The sequence below is a fragment of the Berghia stephanieae genome, chromosome 13, assembly GCF_034508935.2.
Source record: "Berghia stephanieae isolate SIO BIC M18660-M18661 chromosome 13, UCSD_Bste_1.3, whole genome shotgun sequence".
Classification (NCBI taxonomy): domain Eukaryota; kingdom Metazoa; phylum Mollusca; class Gastropoda; order Nudibranchia; family Aeolidiidae; genus Berghia; species Berghia stephanieae.
The window spans coordinates 5,528,309-5,537,998 of NC_088372.1; positions in this window are offsets into that span (position 1 = coordinate 5,528,309).

A 9,690-nucleotide genomic window follows, 5' to 3' on the forward strand; every position below is an offset into this window, starting at 1 on the left:
TTAATCTATTTGCAGAAATCCATCTCATCACATGGTTGATGCATTGTTCGTAAACAGTTATCTTTGAAACTATATCGGATTGCAAACACATGCTATATATCTGGGTATCGTCGGCGTACATATGGTAAGCGAGAGAATGTTGCTCTAAGATTCTCACAACAGGGGAAGTGTAAAGTACAAAAAGGACTGGACCTAAAACGGATCCTTGAGGTACACCAAAATGAAGGTCACGCTCTGACGAAGTTACTTCCCCAATTAAAACTGATTGAGTTCTTTGAGTAAGATATGATGCAAACCAGTTTAGAGCAGTGCCCGATATGCCGAAAGTAACTTGTAGCCTTCGAAGTAGTATGGCATGGTCGATGGTGTCAAAGGCCGCCGAAAGATCGAGAAGACTAAGGATGGTGGTTTTTCCTTTGCAGCAAGTCATTTGTGATTCTCATCAATGCTGTTTCTGTGCTATGATTTTGCCGATAGGCCGATTGAAAGCACTCATCGAGGTTATTATGTTTCACGTGACAAGAAAGTTGTTTTAGTACAATCTTTTCTAGAATTTTGGAAATGAATGGTAGATTTGATACAGGCCTAAAGTTTTTAAAATTATCACTGTCAAGTCCCGCTTTCTTCAATAATGGCTTCACAAATGCTTTCTTGAAGCTTTCTGGAACAACTCCCTCCCTTAATGATTGATTAATCAATTCAGTGATGTCAGGTGCAAGTTCATCAATACACTCCTTCAAAAGGGATGTTGGTAAAGGGTCGAGCCTACATGATTTGCTAGGACTAGAGAGAATCGTTTTATTTGTGTCATTTATTGAAATTTCTTTGAAAGATGTTAAGGGTTCACCATAAAAAGAGGTATATTCTGCTTCTGTTTCGTCTGTGTCAAGTTCACTCCGTATCGTTGTTATTTTATTCATGAAATACTCTACAAAGCAGTCCGCGAGTTGCTTGTCGTCAGTGTGGTGTGGCAGGCTTGTTTTGATCTCTTTGCCTAGAAGCTTATTTGAGATTTTATAAAACTCCTTCGGACTTTTTATGTTATCAACTTTATCAAGATAGTAGATACGCTTTGCCTTAATTGTCGCCTCTTTGAGTCTATGTTTGAATGATATGTAAGTTTCCTTATCAATTGTCAGGCCAGATTTTTTCCATTTCTTCTCCGCTTTTCTTTTCTCTTTCTTTATACGTTTTACCTCCAAATTGTACCATGGTGATTCTTTTCTGATGTTCACAGATCTTGTTGTGAGAGGTGCGTGCTTATCCATAACACTAATAACTGCTTTATCAAAATTGTCACCAGTCACTTCTTTCTCACAATGTGTAGTTAGAGAGTGAGAGAGGTCCGCTTTATATAGTTCTATGTCAATTTTCTTCAAATCTCTCGAAACAACTATTTTTTTTGTTTTTGTGTCGTGTACTGTCCCCCCTCTGATGCCAAAAGATATTAAATGATGGTCTGAAATGCAAAGATCATCTACATTGATAGGTGTCGCTAGTTGCATGTCAACGCTGGTCAATACCCAGTCAATAATGTGTCCACACCTATGTGTCTTTTCATTTACATGCTGTGTCATGTGATGAGACGAAAGTAGTTTATTTATATTTCTTATATCCGGTGTGTCTCGATCAAAGTGTAAGTTGAAATCTCCAACAATAATATTTTTCTTTGACTTCATGTCAAGGCGAAGAAGGAAGTCCTCGAATTCATCAATAAATAGTGATGTTTTTAATCTATTTTTTGCACTGGGTGGTGGCCTATATATTGAATGAAGCTTGACTGAGTCATGTTTAAAATCAATGACCATTCCTACCGATTCGAATGCCGAAAAATTGTTGACATCATGATTAAATCTAATGGTCAAATTTGACCTATAGACCACTGCAATTCCTCCCCCTCTCCTTCCTTTTCTCGGAAATGACTGAGTTGTATGTGTGAGTGGTGTTAAATCCGACACAATTGCTTCATCCCCATTCTCCTTTAACCATGTTTCAATTATTATTAGAATGTCAATAGATCTCTCCTCAATCATATGTTTAATGTCTAATGTTTTATTGCGGCAAGACTGGGTGTTTATTTTTAAAATTGGAAATGATTTCTTTTCACTCATAAGTGGTATAATTGTCTGTGTGGTAGGTGGCCGTGGTGTTTTATTTTTATGGGTGGGCCGATGGCCACACTGTGTTGGGATGGCCCTTTGTTTTCGTATCCCTCCTCGACTCAATCGATGTTTCGGTTCACTTGTTTCAACACGGTGTTTGTATTCGCTTTCATAATCATAACAATAATTATCACTTTCATGGTGTAAAATGTATTCAAGACAATCGTTGGTTTTCGTAAGACTTGTCATCGCGGTGGACTGTATGGTGACGTGTGTTTCATTTTCTAGATTCATAATACTGGGCATCGATGTTAGAGCACAGTGAACACTTGTAGTAAAATAAATAAACAACTTTGTTCATAAAATAAAACACTTGAAATTATTAAAATTTAGCATAAAATTCACGAATGATACACAAGTCCTTTGATAAAAATAAGAAATAATTATATCACTCAGAAGACTAAAACGTCACAATTCGATTGGTATAAAAATCCAGAATTGAAAATGTGAATAAACGCTAAAATAAATAGAAAACACAGAGCAATTTGAAACGTGTCAGCCTGCAAGGCGTCTTACAATAATCTTCTTCTTCTTCTTCTTCTTCTTCTTCTTCTTCTTCTTCTTCTTCTTCTTCTTCTTCTTCTTCTTCTTCTTCTTCTTCAAATGTACAAAAATGTAAAAATATACAACCAAGAACCAATAGCAACACTTTATATATCAATTCTTCTTCTTCACTTTGTATATCAATTCTTCTTCTTCTTCTTCTTCTTCTTCTTCTTCTTCTTCTTCTTCTTCTTCTTCTTCTTCTTCTTCTTCTTCTTCTCCTTCTTCTTCTTCTTCTTCTTTCTTCTTCTTCTTCTTCTTCTTCTTCTTCTTCTTCTTCTTCTTCTTCTTCTTCTTCTTCTTCTTCTTCTTCTTTTCTTCTTCTTCTTCTTCTTCTTCTTCTTCTTCTTCTTCTTCTTCTTCTTCTTCTTCTTCTTCTTCTTCTTCTTCTTCTTCTTCTTCTTCTTCTTCTTCTTCTCTACTACTACTACTACTACTACTACTACTACTACTACTACTACTACTACTATTACTACTACTACACTTACTACTACTACACATTACTAGGTACTACTACTACTACTACTAACTACTACTACTACTACTACTACTACTACTACTACTACTACTACTACTACTACTACTACTACTACTACTACTACTACTACTACTACTACTACTACTACTACTACTGACTACTACTACTACTCTGCTGCTACTACTAACTACTACTACTACTACTACTACTACTACTACACTACTACTACTACACTACTACTACAACTACTACTTACTACTACTACTACTACTACTACTACTCTACTATACTACACTACTACTACTACTACTACTACTACTACTACTACTACTACTACTACTACTACTATACACTAACTACTACTACTACTACTACTACTACTACTACTACTACTATACTACTACTACTACTACTACTACTATACTACTACTACTACTACTACTACTACTACTACTACTACTACTACTACTACTACTACTACTACTTACTACTACTACTACTACTACTACTACTACTACTACTACTACTACTACTACTACTACTACTACTACTACTACTACACTCTACTACTACTACTACTACTACTACTACTACTACTACTACTACTACTACTACTACTACTACTACCACTACTACTACTACTACTACTACTACTACTACTACTACTACTACTACTACTACTACTACTACTACTACTACTACTACTACTACTACTATTATGGACACGGTCGGAGACACAACACCATCCAAAAATCAGTGCTAGAGGAAAAAGTAGCCGGCAGAAAGGCACGATGGTGGAGGGCAGGAGGCAGACATGACTATTACTAAGGGAAATAATTCAACTAAAGATTCACTCTTCTCATAATACAAGAGTTACTTCTCCCGACTTCAAGCAAGTACTAGCGGAATAGGGAAGAAACGTGTGTTGTCAAAAAACAAATTTCCCGGATTAGGGAAGAAAAGTGAGATGTGCGGCTATGCCTACCAAAAAAAAAACAAACAAAAAAACCCAAACACCCCCCCCCCTCCACCAAAAAAATAAAGAATAAAAAACCCAAAACAAAAAAAAAAAACAAAAAAAAAGAAATTTATAAAAAAACAACCAAAAATACAAACAACTGGTTCATATCTCGTTGGAAGTGTAAAACTACTCTTTCAGGGGACTGAATTCATACCTTTTGTAAATTGTCTTCTGGTCTGAGAGTGATGGCATCTTATTTTCTTGGGCAGACACGACTATTACTAAGGGAAATAATTCAACTAAAGATTCACTCTTCTCCTAATACAAGAATTATTTTTTCCTGACTTGCAGGCAAGTACTAGCGGATTAGGGAAGAAAAGTGAGATGTGCGGCGATGTGGTCTAGTGGTATGACACTAGCTTTCGGATCGGAAGGTCCTGGGGTTCGAACCTCGCGCTCGGCGCATAGTTGAGTCCTTGGAAAAGGCTCTTTACTCACTTTCTCTCACCGTACTCAGGTGTAAAATGAGTACCTGGATGTTAACATCGTTGTCTTTGTCCGAAAAATTGTAACATCGCCTAACAGGCGGCATGTCCCGTCCTACATGTTAACTGTTGCTGTTGACTAGGGACCCATTGTAAAGCACTTTGAGCACATTTAGTGGATATTGCCCTATATAAAGCTCAATTTTATTATTTATTATTATGTAAAAAAAAAAAAAAAAAAAAAACAAAAAAAAAAAAAACAACCCAAAAAACAACAAAAACCTACCAAAAAAAAAACAAACAAAAAAACCCAAACACCCCCCCCCCCACCAAAAAAATAAAGAATAAAAAACCCAAAACAAATCAAAAAAAAAAAAAAAAAAGAGATTTATAAAAAAACAACCAAAAATACAAACAACTGGTTCATATCTCTTTGGAATGAAATATTTTAAATAACTAAGTCTTTCCAGAGGAGGGACTTTTTTTCTAAATATATTGACGTAATAGATCATTCTGTCTCTGTACATTATGTTTCGTTTACAAAAAATTGTTGTCAGTACTGCATCAGTCCACCTCGCTTTTCTTTCAGTTTGGGTTTTTGCGTATAAAATACATTGTATTGTCAATAAATAATACACCTTATCAATTATCATTTTTTGAATAATAATAATAATATAATAATAATAATATAATAATAATAATAATAATATAATAATAATAATAAATAATATAATAATATAATGATAATAATAATAATAATAATAATAATAATAATAATAATAATAATAATAATAATATAAAATAATAATAATAATAATAATAATAATAATAATAATAATAATAATAATAATAATAATAATAATAATAATAATAATAATAATAATAATAATATAATAATAATAATAATAATAATAATAATAATAATAATAATAATAATAATAATAATAAATATAATAATAATAATATAATATATAATAAATAATAAATATAATAATAATAATATATAATAATAATAATAATAATAAATAATAATAATAATAAACAATAATAATAATAATAATAATAATAAAAATTTTAATAATTAATAATAATAATAATAATAATAATAATAATAATAATAATAATAATAATAATAATAATAATAATAATAATAATAATAATAATAATAATAATAATAATAATAATAATAATAATAATAATAATAATAATAATAATAATAATAATAATAATATATTACTTTATTCATCCAACAAAATGGAAAATCGTTTACAGATGTGGCATGCATGAAAATGTATAAACACAAAGTTGAGAATCTATGGTGACAATGTGTGTGTATATATATATATATATATATATATATATATATATATATATATATATATATATATATATATATATAATATATATGCAAATGTACAAAAATGTAAAAATATACAACCAAGAACCAATAGCAACACTTTATATATCAATTTGATAAATTGAAATAGGCCATACCTCTGGCGTTTGGTCCGAATTTGTATATACTCAGAAGAGATGAAAATATACCAACTAATATACGAGTAGCTATGAATACTTTTTTTAAAACATTATATGGAAACAAGAAATATAAAGGCAGATCACCCACGTCAATTCACACTGTCCTGAATAGAGACCTAAAACGCCTTCAAAATAACAAAGAACTAAAATCAAAGGAAGACCTTGAGCTTTGAGCTATTATAAAGCGCAATATCCACTTAATGTGCTCAATGCGCTTTACCAGGGAACCCTGACCAACAGCACCATGTATCATGTAGAACGAGACATGACGCCTGTTAGGCGATATTACAAGTTTTTTTCTTCCGACAGAGACAACGCTGTTAACGACTAGGTACTCATTTTACACCTGAGTACGATGAGAGAATGTGAGTAAGGAGCCATTTCCAAGGACTCAACTATGCGCCGAGCGAGGCTCGAACTCAGGACCTTCCAAACCGAAAGCGAGTGTCATACCACTAGACTACATGGCCGCACTTCTGACATTAGCATCCACAGCAAAAGACCTTGAACTGTGGAAGGAAAAGACAAAGGGGTCTGATTCATGGAGCGACACTATGATAGTCTCGGACTATAACAAAGTCTAAGACTTCGTAGTCCAAGACGCGGGAAAGTCCGAGCCTACGAAAGTAAGCTATTCATAGAGTCAGACTTTGTCCCTGACTATCAAGTCTCTGACTAAGGTGTGCGAAGTCTCAGACTACAGAGGTCAATCTATTTTTAACTGGGGATTCCCCGGGAAAGTAACACATTTCACGTCATAGATATGTGTTACTTTTCCAGCTGCGCATGCGTCATGCAAAGTAGCACGATTAGAGAGGAAGCCGAGTTGTCTCGATCGGATGATTAGGAAGCGAATGGCCTTAAGCTCGTGATATCGTGATGATGCCGGTTTGCTTTATTAACGCCTTTGTGTTTCTTGCTTCGAACCCCCCCCCCTCCCTCCCACCACCAGAGAGGCGGCTATGTGGTCTTGCGGTATGACACTCGCTTTCGGATCGGAAGGTCCTGGACTCGAGCCACGCTCGGCGCATAGTTGAGTCCTTGGATAAGGCTCTTTACTCACATTCATTTTATTTATTCTAAGGAGACCTCTAGACGTAACTATGTGCTCGTCTATGTGGTCTAGTGGTATGACACTCGCTTTCGGTTCGGAAGGTCCTGGGTTCGAGCCTCGCGCTCGGCGCATAGTTGAGTCCTTGGAAAAGGCTCTTTACTCACATTCTGTCACCGTACTCAGGTGTAAAATGAGTACCTGGCCATTAACAGCGGTGTCTTTGTCCGAAAAATTGTAATATCGCTTAACAGGCGTTATTTCCCGTCCTACATGTTAAATGTTGCTGTTGACCAGAGACCCCTTGTAAAGCGAAGAAGAAGAAGAAGAAGAAGAAGAAGAAGAAGAAGAAGAAGAAGAAGAAGAAGAAGAAGAGGCGCGGAATACGATCTCTCAATCAAATGTAAATTTTTTTTTAAATTGAGCTTTTTTTTAATAGCGAAATATCCATTAAACGTGCTCAAAGCGCTTTTACAAGAGTCCCTGGCCAACAGCAACATTTAACTTTTAGGACGGGACATGACGCCTGCTAGGCGATATTACAATTTTTTCGGACAGAGACAACGCTATTATCGGCCAGATACTCATTTTACACCTGAGTACGTTGAGAGAATGTGAGTAAAGAGCCTTCTCCAATGACTCAACTATGCGCTGAGCGAGGCTCGAACTCAGGACCTTCCAAACCGAAAGCGAGTGTCATACCACTAGACTACATAGCCGCACTTCTGACATTAGCATCCACAGCAAAAGACCGTGAACTGTAGAAGGAAAAGACAAAGGGGTCTGATTCATGGAGCGAGACTATGATAGTCTCAGACTATAACAAAGTCTGAGACTTCGTAGTCCAAGACTTTGGGAAAGTATAAAACAAGTAGAAAACACTTTTTTTCTGATTAATAATGCATTTTGATAACTTTTCTCAGAAGCGCGGATTACGATTTCTATCTCAATCAAGTGTACTTTCTCACTTCTACGATATTCTTGAACTTCGCCTACGATTCTCCGATCCCACTTTGGGAAGTGAAAAAATCCCCCGATTATTCCCTCACAGAACCATCACTCACGCATCTGAAAATTTCGAACAACAAAAGCCAATAATATACGACAGCCCGGGTCGGGGAGGAGGATCGAATGAACGATATAAACCCGTCTGATATTATATTGTCATAAGATACGTAATATCTGCTAACTTCTATTTGTAACTGCCATAATCATTATTCATCTCATTTAATTAAATTTCATCTTTCTTTTTATTTCATCTTAAACAAATCGTTAATTGTTCTTCATTTTAAAGTAACTAGTAAATTCTGGGGCCTTAATCTACATATCTTTGTTTTATGCATAGTCGAGTAGCTCTTTACTCACTTGAGACCTTGACAACGTAAAAAAAAAACCCGATTATTCCCTCACAGAACCATCACTCAGGCACCTTCACATTTCGAACTACAAAAGCCAACATTATACGGCCCGGATCGGGGAGGATCGAATGAACGATATAAAGTCTGTTTTAATTACAGTATCGATACCCTGCGTTGTTCCAGACAATACAGATATTCAGCAGAAAAAAAATCTTGTTTTTTGAAAAAGCAAACAAACTCCCAGTAAATCTTCAAAGACCGATCCAGGCATCCGTGAATATCGAATTATTCTATAATATTTTATCAGATTCATCTTTCCAATAATAGATAATTTTACGAAGTTAATTGGCGAATATCGATTTTTACAATTGCATACTATTTCTCGCACGGTTGATTCCAAATAGAAATGGAGATGGGTGTGTTTCCGGCAAACAAAGACTTTACATGGCGCAAAACAATGGTTTAAAATAATGTAAGATTCCAAACACAATCTTTTTTATGTTTACAAATGTCAGAATTTTAGATTTATTTTTTACAATATTAAGGGCTTGATTTATCGAACCTGTCAAAACACAGCCACTCAGATATGGACGCAATCAGTTGTTTCGCGGCACTCTGAAAAGGAAAACACATGACATTGTGTAGATATGGACGCAATCAGTTGTTTCGCGGCACTCTGAAAAGGAAAACACATGACATTGTGTAGATATGGACGCAATCAGTTGTTTCTCGGCACTCTGAAAATGGAAAAACACATTTTGGCCTAATAACTGGTCTTTCAAATATCGATCGATAAAAACAAACCTCATCTTGTTCAAAACCCTCAAACCTGAGACTTCCTTTAAAAACTTCCTTGACTTCCCAGAATTGAGAGTTTGATAAGATTTGGATCATTTTAATACACCGATATTTGAAGGACGAGATTGTTGGCCAACCTTTTAAATTATGTGATTTATTTATAAAGTACGACGGAATTGTTGCTGACTGTAATAAAAATACAAATAGATAAATAAAACAATATGATCTGACAACTTCATACCTCTGTGAAGTAGGGAAGAAATGTGTGATGACTAAAAAACTGGTTCCTATCTCATTGGAAGTGTATAAAGAGGACTG